Consider the following 12,106-nt stretch of genomic DNA (forward strand, 5'->3'; position numbering starts at 1 on the left):
TAACTTTAAAACTGCCACACCAAAAAAACCCAAATGGTCCACAAAATATTCTCCTTTCCTTCTGAAGGTTTTACGATGTATTGTTATCATTAATTTGTCTTTTACTATTAAACTTAAATGGCCAACTCAGACAAACAGTTCTGATACTGTTCTTTTGCTACTGACTGTGACTGAAATGATTGATATTGGGGATAATATTCATTTAGCCTTCTGAGCTTTCTGAGCAGATTTGGTGACATTGCCAGCTCCAGTTGTGTTCTTGTCCACTGCTTTGATGACACCTATAGCAACTGTCTCATATCACGGACAGCAAAATGGCCCAGAGGAGGATACTCAGAGAAGCTCTCAACACACGTGTGCTTGCCAGGAACCATATCAACGATGGCAGCATCACCAGATTTCAAAAACTTTGAGCCACTCTCTGGATTCTGACCTAGTTTGGGGTGACGTGGCTAAACGCACCAAGAAGGTTGGAATCGTCGGTAAATACAGAACCAGTTGCAGCACCTCCCTAAGGATAATGGTGAAGAAAATTGAAATCAGCCAGCACTCCAAGTACACTTGCTCCTCCTGTGGCAAAACCAAGATGAAGAGACTAGCTGTGGGAACTGGCGCTATGGTTCCTGCATGAAAACTGTAGCTGGTGGGGCCTGGACCTACACCACCACCTCTGTCGACCCAGTAAAGTATGCCATTAGAGGACTGGAGGAATTGAAAGACCAGTAGAAGCTCCACAATTTGAAACATTGCTAGCCTATAATAAATGGGTTAATTTATGTAACAAAAAATAAAAATAAAAATAAACTTTGGGGCACTTTCCAGCTTTCCCCCAGAACAATAATCAATCTCCTTCAGATCAGCAAATTTGCAGGCAATATGATCTATGTGACAATCGAACACAGGGGCATATCCGGCACTGATTTGGCTCAGGATAATCACTTGAGCTGTGGTGCCAGCTGCTTCCATTGGGGGGTCATTTTGCTGTCATCAGCCACATTGCCACTATGAACATCTTTAATAGATGTGTGTGGGGTTTTAAAAAATTTATTTATTTTAGAGCTCAGGGGAGGGGGAGAAAGAGAGAGAGAAACATTGATGTGAGAGAGAAACATCTATCAGTTGCCTACCATACGCACCCCAACCAGGGATTGAACCTGAAACCTGGGTATGTGCCCTCACTGGGAATCAAACCAGCAACCTCTCAGCGCATGGGAGGACACTCAACCAACTGAGCCACACTGGCCAGGGCATCAGCTCATTCTTGACATTGAAACCACATTACGCCCAGGAAGAGCTTCACGCAAAGCTTCATTGTACATTTCAATAGACTTTACTTCATTTGTAATGTTGACTGGAGCAAAGGTTAATAAATTAACCATACCAGGTTTGAGAACACCAGTCTCTACTCGGCCCACAGGGACAGTATCAATACCACCAATTTTGCAGACATCCTAAAGAGGCAGACACAGGGGCTTGCCAGTTGAATGAGTTGGTGGCAGGATGCAATCCAGAGCTTCAAGCAGCGTGGTTCCACTTGCATTGTCATTCCTTGAACCAAGGTATGTTAGCACTTTGCTCCAGCATGTTGTCACCATTCTAAACAGAAATTGGCATAAATGCTACTTATGTCAGGATTGTTAACAGTTTTCTTAATGTAGGTGCTGACTTCTTTAACAACTTTCTCCTGTCTCTTCTGACCATAGGGTGGCTCAGAAAAGTCCATTTGTTAACACCAACAATTAGTTGTTTCACACCCAGTATAAGCCCAAAGGACATGCTCACAGGTCTGCCCATTTTTGGAGATACCTGCTTCAAATTCACCAACACCAGCAACAACAATCAGGACAGCACAGTCAGCCCAAGATGTGCCTGTGATCATGTTTTTGATGAAGTCTCTGTGTCCTGGGACATCAGTGATGGTTACTTAATACTTGCTGATCTCAAATTTCCACAGAGAGATATGAATGATGATACCATGCTCATTTTCAGTTTTTAGTTTATCTAAGATCCAGGCATACTTGAAGGAGCCCTTCCCCACCTCAGCAGCCTCCTTCTCATATTTTTTGATGGTTCTTTTGTCTGTCCGACATTTATAGATCAGATGGCCTGTAGTAGTAGGCTTGCCAGAATCTATGTATTCAATGAAAATGATGTTGGTATAAGTCTTTTTCTTTCACATTTTGGCTTGGATTTAGTGGTGGTTTTCACACCTGTGTTCTGGCAACAAATTCATTACAGGGGCGAAAAAAGCTAAAGTAAGTTTCTAATTAGTGTTTTTGCCTCAAGTCTTTCCCTACTCCAATCCATTCTATAGAAGATGATTGTTTCAAAATAAAATAAAAGATGATTATTTTTAAAGCACATTTCTAGACATGTCACGCTCCTGGTCATAAACTTTTGGTGATTCCACACAAAATAGAAAATAGTAAGTCCAGATAGTAATATGGTATTCAAACACTGCCACAGTCAGAACCTATCATTTCTATTATTATAGATAACTGGTTAATTTCTGAATGTAGCATGCACTTTTAAGCTTTGCCTCATATTCTTCCTTTTATCTGGATTGACCCTTTCCACACCCATAAAATTCTGACCAAGGCCAACACAAATACTGTCTCTTTAATTGGAAGTAATCCTTTCTGCTTTGATATTTATCTAGCAAACTTTCATTGTAGTCATTGTATTTTTATAGCATAGCTTCTATTCAAATGTCATCAATCTGATTAATTTTTATTTATTGATTTTAAAGAAAGAGAGGAAGAGAGAGAGAGAGAAAGAGAGAAGCATTGATCTGTTGTTCCACTTATCCATGCATCCATTCCTGTATGTGCCTTGACCAGGGATCAAACCTACAACCTTGAGATATCGGGACATTGCTCTAACCAGCTGACCTACCCAGCTAGGGCAAATGTCATCAATCTTGAGTCCTTCTCTGACTACCCTAGCCTCCCTTACTACCCTCCACTCTCTCTACTCCCTCCCTTATCTACTTTTAAAAAGACCTTATCAGCACCTAAAATAGCATATACTTATTTGCTTGTACTTTTTATTTTATCTCCCCTCACCAATAGAATGTAAGCTCTATGAGGGGAGGTAATTTATCTTTTTGTTGTTGTTGTCATATATTCGTCATCTAGAAGAGTGCCTGGCACATAGCAGATGCTTGATAATTGTTTTTGAATGCATGTATAACATTTCTCCCTACATGTGTGTTGCCTCTCTTGTTAGGTTGCTCTTCTTTCATTCTATATCTAGGTAATGTGTCATCATTCACTCAAATGCCAAAAGGTGATTCTCAACCCATCTGTCTCTTGCAACCACCTAACACAGATTGATAATTAAAAAAAAAAAAAAAAAAATCATTCCAGTGGCAGAGGATGAATTAAGAACAATGTTGAAAAAAAAAAAGAATAATGCAGGCCCTGGCCAGGTAGTTCAGTTGGTCAGAGCACTGTCCTGATACATCAAGGTTATGGGTTTGACCCCTGGTCAGGGCACATATGAGAATCAACCAATGAATGCATAAATAAATAGAACAATAGAACAACAAACCAATGTTTCTCTTTCTTCTTTGTCTTTTTTTCTCCCTCTCTCCTTCCCTTCCATTCTCTCTCTCTAAAAAAAGTCAAGCCAGTGTGGCTCAGTGGTTGAGGGTGGATCGGTGAGCCAGGAGGCCCTGGTTTTATTCCCAGTCAGGGCACATGCCTGGGTTTCAGGCTTGATCTCCAGTAGGGAGCATGCAGGAGGCAGCCGATCGACAATTCTCTCTCATCAATGATGTTTCTATCTCTCTATCCCTCTTCCCTCCTCTCTCTGAAATCAATAAAAACATATTTTTTCAAAAACCACAATGCTGTAAGATTTGGGAGGTTACAGTAATAATTCATATGAAGGCAAAGGCCTAAACAAGAGTGTCAATGATGCTAATATGATGAAGGAAATGGGAGATATTTGAAAGTTCCAATTAACTGGACCCAGAACAGGGAAGGTAGCTAAAGTAGCTGACATTAATCAGAATGGGAAATACGAGAGGAAGAACATATATGGAGGCTGTGAGAAGAGCAGCCTGGGGGACAATAACTTGATATATTATCTAACTCCAGGACTTTACTTTTCTACTCAGCTTAGTTCTGGGGTACATAACATTGACTGTTCTTGCCAATAATCTCACCTCTTTTTGTCTTCCTGTTGCAATTATGCTGATAATACCTGCACTTGAGATTATTCTTACCATCTGCCTTCTATGTATGCTGCTGGAGAATGGCTCACATTTATGGGAAATGATACTGTTACTGTAGAAAGTCAGTCAGAGTGCTGAGGAGTCTCCTCTATTGGCCAGGATAGCAGCAATGGTAGGTTCTTACACTGAGGGCAAAAAGCTAGAAAGATGAATGGATAGGACCCCAGTATGCTAAGGCTAGAAATATAAATGGATAGGGCCTCCAAGCACGTCAAAATCTAGCAAGATAATTGGATAGAAAAAAAAAAAGCCCTCTCCTTCGTATCCCTATAAGAATGGCGGGCTTGAGCTGGAAAAGACATGATCTTTGAGATGGGAGCTCACTATTCCCCTATGTCATGGCACCTGAATAAACCTCTTTCCTTTTGCACCAGCACCTGCCTCAGAGTTTGGCTTTCACTGTAGCAGGTAGCAGAACCTCCATTTTTTTGTTCGGTTACAATACCGCTATAAATTTACAGTGTCTGACTTTAGTTAAGACCTCAGAAGTGAAGAACAACACTTCATAGGAAATGTTTGCTCCTCCTCTTAATTTCCACAGTTGCCATTTTGGACACTCACCATTTGCTTCAAGCCCCTAATGCTGCCCTCCCAGTACCTCCGTCTTTATATCTCAAAGGCATCAACTGCCTCAACTTCTTGTCTTCACACCCACTTACTTACCATCTCTGTACTTATACTTCCTTCCTTCTTTCCCCTGCTTTACAGACAGATGTGTTCTTCTTCTCATCATGCTCTCTTTTATCTTTTCAGGGACTTTGAGTTTTCTCTTATATACTCAACTTCCACTTCTCCATTAGTTCTTCCTTCTCAGTACTTAGAAATATTCATCTCTCCTAGCTTGTAAAAGCTTTCTTTGATTCTCCTTTATAATTTCCATCTTTCCATACCCCACCTTTTCCTCTACAACCAAAGAATCTTGAGTCTATGCTTGGCTCCTTTTCTTCACCTTCCGTTCACTTCACAACTCACTAGGAACGGCATTTTGACTCCATAACTTTATTTAAATTGCTCTATGACCTACTAATTTCTAAATTTAATGATTATTTATTATCTGTCTTATCTCACATGATTTCTTTCTGGCATTTTGTACTGTTGCCAATTTTTACCTTTCTCCAAGTTTTACTCGATGACTATGAAAATACTCTCAAATCTCTCCCTTTATTCATTCTTAGAACCATGTGCTGATTTTTTTTTTTCTGGTGAAAGAACCATTGCCTTTCTGGAAAAATTAACTTTTAATTAGCTCAATACAAATAACTAAAGAGTAAATTTCTGGCTTCTCTTAGTTGTGCAGGAGAAATCATAGGCTTCACAGCAATAATATACCTCAGTGTAAGAATCAATATAATTGAAGTAGCATGTATTTAGTGTGCTCCTTCACTTAATGGTATGTTTAAGAAATAACAGCTCTTGTCCTCTGAGAGAGAACAGAAAAACAGACACTACACATACAAACACATTAAAGAAAATGTGAGTACACGTCTGTCCAGGGTGTCTACACCAAGGAAACAAAGAATTAGTAACCATTATTAAAAAATTTATTTTTATTTATTTCAGAGAGAGAGGAAGGGAGATGGAGAGATAGAAACATCAATGATGAGTCATTGATTGGCTGCCTCCTGCACACCCCGTTGGAGAGCAAGCCCAAAACCCAGGCATGTGCCCTGACTAGAACCGAACAGTGATCTCCTGGATCATAGGTCAGTGCTCAACCACTGAGACAAGCCAGCCAGGCAGCAACAATTTTTAAATTTTGAAAAACCACGAGCAGACAGAAGGTAGAAGATTGATATTTATAATTTCCTCTCCATTATTATTATTTATATTTTTACTCTCATATCTAGGTTGGTACAGTAGAGAAAAAGGTCTGTGTTATCTGTCCTCTATAAAGTCATGAGTGGTATAGAAAATTATTGATAAAGTCCTTGGAATATATTTGGGCTAATCTAAACCAATTATGAGAGAATATTTCACCCAGTTTTTAAATTTAGAAGCTCTTGGTACATTACTTTACAAATTACACAAATATTTTGGTAAACACAGATTTAGAGGTTCAAATGACATGTTTTACCTAGCTAAATTATTTTTTTTACAGTACGCTTTGAAAGTTTCACTAGTTATTCTATGTAATAAGTTCAAATTGTCACTTATCCCCACTTGCAGTAGGGGATATCATATTAAAATCCAAAATGAAACCCTAATCCAAAAAGATAGCAAAAGACCTTATAAACTGAAAAATACAGAATATTTTCCTCAAATCAGTAATAAGATATTCTTTCTTTTTTTTTTAAATCCTTACCTGAGGATATTTTTTCCATTGCTTTTCAGAGAGTGGAGGGGAGAGAGAAACATTGAGACACATTAATTGGTTGCCTCTGTAGCCTGCAGCCCAGGTACCTCCCCTTGACCAGAATCCAACCGGAGACCCTTCAGTCTGAAAGCTGATGCTCTAACCACTGAGCAAAAACGGTTAAGGCAGTAATAAGATGTTCTTTGATACATGTCCATGGTCTTACTGCTGAATGGAACAACTCATAATGCACCTAAATTCGTTGGTAATCTTGTTCTTAGCCTTATAACAGCCCTTTAATTCCTCAGTTGAATAGTTGATTAGGAAATTATTAAAGGCCTACAAATGTAAATAAAATTCAAGTAAATAATACCGATAGTTGGGTAGACATAAGCTGTGGGCACTTTGAGGGAAGGCAGACATAGACTACCTTCTATGAGTTTCGGATGGTCTGGTTGGAAAGCAGTTGTTGATAAGTAAGGGAGGACAACAGACAGTGATAATTCACAAATAGTTTTTGTAGACCTTAATTATAGGTACAAATATATTTACTCATTATCTCTTTCCCGCTCCCCCCAACGGGAAGCTTTAACCGTGGGAAGTGGGACGAGCCCAAGGTGCACCGGGGAGAGGCCGGCACAGGAGTCAACTGGCGCCAGAAAAAACGCTGGTAACCGCGGGTCATCGCCGAGGCCTCTGGGCTGCTGATGCTCCGCCAGCCGCGCGCCCCTTGGGGCCCAGGCTCTCACTCCAGTTTCCTAAGTCGCCCCAGGCCCGGCCCGGCCGCTCCAGCTCCCGGCCGTCGGAGCAGCGGAAATGCAGGTGGTTGGAGGCAGTGCTGTCCCCAGGGGTCATGGGTGCCTCCGCTCGAAGCCAGAAAGCCAGGAGGAAGCGCCATGGGGACACCACGGAGGCTCGCTCGGCGCCCCCCTTCCTGACGGCTCCACCGCGCGAGCGCCGCGCTCGGCTGTCCCGGGGGCGGTGCAGGCGAATCCGTTCACTGCCCTGTCTCCAGGAAGGCGTTGCGGGGGTGGGGGTGGGGGTGGGGGTGGGGGTGGGGTGGGGTGGGGGTGGGGGTGGGGTGGGGTGGGGTGGGGTGGGGTGGGGGTGGGTCCACCTTGACTGAGGACCCGCTGGTGAAAAATTCGTCAGGACACGCGTGGGGCCAGGCCCAGTAGCCCCAGGGGCCTCCTGGGTTCCCTCATGACTTTAGCGCGGCCGCCGGAACCACCTCCTCAGGCACGCCCGTGGCGCCGCACTCATTATCTTGAAGAAGAGATAAACTAACCTATCAGTTACATATGAGGAATATACAAAGCTCTAAAATTTTTTCAAAAGTTGTGGAACTTGCCGGGCCAGCATGGCTCAGAGGGTGAGCGTGACCTATGACCCCTGAGATCGTGGTGGGATTCAGGTGAGGGCACCTGCGGGCTGGAGTCCGGCGGGAGGGCGCAGGAGGTGGCCAGTGACTCGTCATAGATGGTTCTCTCTTTCTCTCCCTCTCCTTTCCTCTTGCTGAAATCAATGAAGACATATTTAAAGAAAAAAAAGTTGTGGAACTTCAAGGTGATAGTGAAGGCAATGATACCAAACGATAGGATCATTCTAATGAGTATGAGATTGTATTCCAGGAGAGAAAGAATGCATATACAGAAAAGCTGTGGTTAAGAGCCTACCTTTAGGAGGGCTGGGTGAAAAAGTTGAAGGGATTAAGCAGTAGAAATTGGTGATTACAGAGTAGTCACAGAGATGTAGCTTACAGCATAGGGCACATAGGCAATAATATCATGATAAATATGCCTGGGGTCAGTTGGGAACTCAAAGAAGCAGGGGGCACCACTCTGTAAAGTACATGATTTTCCAACCACTTTTCTGTAAATCTGAAACTGTTCTGGCCACCATGGCCAGAAGAATATACCTAAGGAACTAACAGTAAAGGTAGAAAAAGATCCCTATTGTACAGGACAAGGCCCAACAAGCCAGCCCAATAATTACCACTCCCCCTGAGTTCCTATAGAAAAAATAAACCAGTCACTCTCCAGCCAAGCATAACCCCATTCCTCATTGTAAGACATTGCGTTTAAATCGTCCCTTTTATGTTGCTAAGGGTACCCCTCCTTGTTTCCTGTAACAAAAGCTGACAACCTAACAAATTATTGGAAACCCCTTTACCGCAGTGCCTTTGTAGTTACTGAGTATAAAATGAGGGAAGAACTAAGGGTCGGGGCTGCAGTTTGGCTCTTACATGGGTGAGACGCTGCAACTGTAGCCGCTGGCCAGCTAATAAAGGCTCCAAAAATTCAAACACAAACTCTGGTGGTCGTCTGTCATGGGTCACCCCAGAACAAAACTAATATAGAATAGTATTAAATGTAAACAGTAATTGAAAAATTTTTTTAAAAATAAAAGAGAGACTACATTTATGCCAGAATTTTTTTTTAAATATATTTTTAATGTATTTAAATACAGAGAGAAGAAGGGAGAGGGAGAGAGAGATAGAAACATCAACAATGAGAGAGTCATTGATCAGCCACCTCCTGTATGCCCCCAACTGGGGCTCGAGCCCACAACCCAGGCATGTGCCCTGACCGGAATCGAACCATGATCTCCTGGATCATAGGTTGCTGCTCAACCACTGAGCCATGCCAGCTGGGCATATGCCAGAATTTTGAACATAATGACTAACAGGTCTTTCATTTAAACATTAAAATATATAAAAGGAAGTTATAAAGGAAGGGATTAGTTTGATAATGCATGGTGGCATTCCATAAGAATTTGCAGATAATATACATCTCAGGCCTACATTATGTTTAATGACTCAGTAGATAAAGTCATTTAACATTTTTAAATGCCATATTTCAAATGATGATTGTTTATTAATGTCATGATAAAGGAAAAAGGAATATTTTAAATCATAGCTTTCCAATCTTTATAGTTCATAAAAATTGAATCTCTCTCTCCTATTCTGATTTGTCCCCTATGAAGTAAAGTCTGTTTTCCAAATCCCACTCAAAAATGATTATTAAGTATGTCATATATGTATTCCTAATAATCGAGTCTGTTGAATTTTACTTTCTGTAGTTTGTAATAGAGATAACATTTTTTGTCTGTTTTCTAAATACTAAATCTGGTTTTTCTAGCTATAAGGCCTTTTCCAAACCTTATTCTGACACACATTAAGAAATACTGATTTAAAGTGATGTTCAGACATAGCACTGGGTGGGAACTAAACAGAACTGTTTACTGAATTCAACTGTTGAACTTAATTAAATTCCAATCGCAGATCACCAAATGCAGAATAAACTGTCATTATTTTGGCTTAAATGAATTTAAAGCTTTGTTAATGATATTTTATTTTTTGCAAAGTTAAAGAATGTAGAGAGTCCATTTCATTGTATTTTAGAAGAATACAGTGTAAAAAATTTTTATATTTATTTTAAAGTTATAAAAATCTTAACTAGATAAAAAAACCATTCAAGGACAATGTTGATTACCATTTTAATGTAAGAGTAAAAAAAGTTTATATATAAAACTTTAGATTCCACATTGTCAACTTTTAAGAAATTACAATTATCTGAAAAGGTGAAACATTTATTTTATTTTATATTTTTACAGAATCTTAGCATTTTTATTTGTAGAAAAAATAAATTTCTGTCCCCATCAAGGTGTCGCAAGAAATTAGGATATAAAAGCAAAAATGCAAATCCTAAAGTCATCTAATGCTTTTTTCCTAATTATAAGTAGAAAACAACAATGCAAAAATGTTCTCAGATTTTGAAATCTCTCTAAATAATACCGAGGTGCAAGAAAGCTGTTTCTCTCAGCTCATTTATAAGTTTAATATTCTAAAAAAGTCTTTCCCCCAGGGAAAATGGAACTGATCAATTGAGGAATTTAATAATACAATTCAACTTCACTTAGTCTAAATTCAGTGTGCTTAGTCTAAAACCGTCCTTGTGAGACAGAATTACTCATTTATACAGTACGGTAGTAGCTAGTCTAGTATTTTAGGAACATCACTGTCCTTTACATTAGCATGACTTCCCTAGTAGTCTCCTCTGTAATAGTCTGAAATAATGTTGTTTATCATAAACTATATACTTTAGTAGATAAATACTATATGAAGGCTAATAAAAAGTCTCTTTAAAAATAAAATATACAGCCCTTTGTATGTCAAATTAGAACCTGACTCACTGCTAGTGTGAGTGACCGCTACAGACTTCTCAGGAGTATCAAGGCAGATTAAAATGACTGAGAATCATTACTCTATAATGTTATATTCTACTAGAGAGATAGTTTAAATAATAAGTAAAGCCCGGTCAGGTGTGGCTCAGAGGTTGAGGATCAACCTAGGATCCAGGAGATCGCGGTTTGATTCCCGGTCAGGGCACATGCCCGAGTTGCGGGCTCCATCCCCAATTGTGGGCATGCAGGAGGCAGCCGATCAATGACTCTCTCATCATTGATGTTTCTCTCTCTCCCTCTCCCTTCCTCTCTCTGAAATCAATAAAGGTATATTAAAAAAGAAAAAAATAATAATAAGTATAGCCCGGCCGGGCGTGGCTCAGCGGTTGAGCATTGACCTAGGATCCAGGTGATCGGGGTTCGATTCCCAGTCAGAGCACATGCCCAGGTTGTGGGCTCGATCAATGACTCTCTCATCATTGATGTTTCTATCTCTCTCTCTCCCTCTCCTTTCCTCTCTCTGAAATCAATAAAGATATATTTTAAAAAAAATAATAATAATATAACTTGAAAGAATAATAGGAAATAAACAGGAACAATAAAAACTTTTGGGAGTTTGTGCTTATACTAAAGGTCTATCAGGTCCTTGCTGCTCTAATAATGTTAAAGCAGAACCATTGTATTTTAATTCAATGTTTAATTAAATGAATTATTTCAATGTTACTTGTATTTAGAATTCCATTAGTTTTCCTTTTTTGTGTGAATAATATGGTTGTCCAGATTTAAGTAGTAAAAACCCTTAAATTTTGTTGTAAATCATCCTAATTGTATGCAATGAATCACACCTTTCTTTCTCTATACCTCTTTGCAAGCTAATATTGTTGCTGTTCCTGTCAAGAAATGGAGTTTACCACTCTCTTGAATCAGAGCTTTTCTTATGACTTGCTTTCACTAATAGAACGTCATAGAAGTGACTTGTACATTTTGGAGTCTAGACTTTAGGCCTAGGAGTCTACTCTCATACTCCTGGAACACTAAGAACACCATGCTGTGAAAAAGCCCCACTTACCCTACCAAGAATGAGAAGTCATGTGAACTGAGGCTTCACAGCCAACAGCCAGCACCAACTGCCAGACATGTGAGTGAGGTCACCTTGGATCCTCCAACTCCAGTCAAACTGTCAGACGACTGTAGCTGCATGAGTGATTCCAGGTCAAGCCATGAGAATACCAGATTCCCAACCCACAGAATTGTAATAATAAAGTTCCCATGTTCAGACATGAACTTTTGAGGTGGTTTGTCACACAACAAAGGCTAACTGAAATAGAACTATCCCCTCAAAGTGTTTGTGTATGAAGTTTAGACGGGTGGGTATAACTAACTGGGGA

General features: G+C 40.1%; 2 pseudogenes across 2 annotated transcripts; one reads left to right on the plus strand and one right to left on the minus strand.

Moving 5' to 3' along the window:
* Nucleotides 1–198: 198 nt before the first annotated feature.
* On the minus strand, nt 199–7,388 carry LOC308552498 (putative elongation factor 1-alpha-like 3; annotated as a pseudogene). The gene is made up of 4 exons: nt 7,283–7,388; nt 1,283–2,130; nt 816–1,051; nt 199–421 (listed from the first exon to the last, which is right to left on the minus strand). The product of its transcript is annotated as a putative elongation factor 1-alpha-like 3 (transcript).
* Nucleotides 443–726, plus strand: LOC308553566 (large ribosomal subunit protein eL43 pseudogene; annotated as a pseudogene). Its single transcript has one exon. The product of its transcript is annotated as a large ribosomal subunit protein eL43 pseudogene (transcript).
* Nucleotides 7,389–12,106: the final 4,718 nt, after the last annotated feature.

The sequence above is a fragment of the Miniopterus schreibersii genome (genome assembly GCF_964146895.1).
Source record: "Miniopterus schreibersii genome assembly, chromosome: 2".
Taxonomy (NCBI): Eukaryota; Metazoa; Chordata; class Mammalia; order Chiroptera; family Miniopteridae; genus Miniopterus; species Miniopterus schreibersii.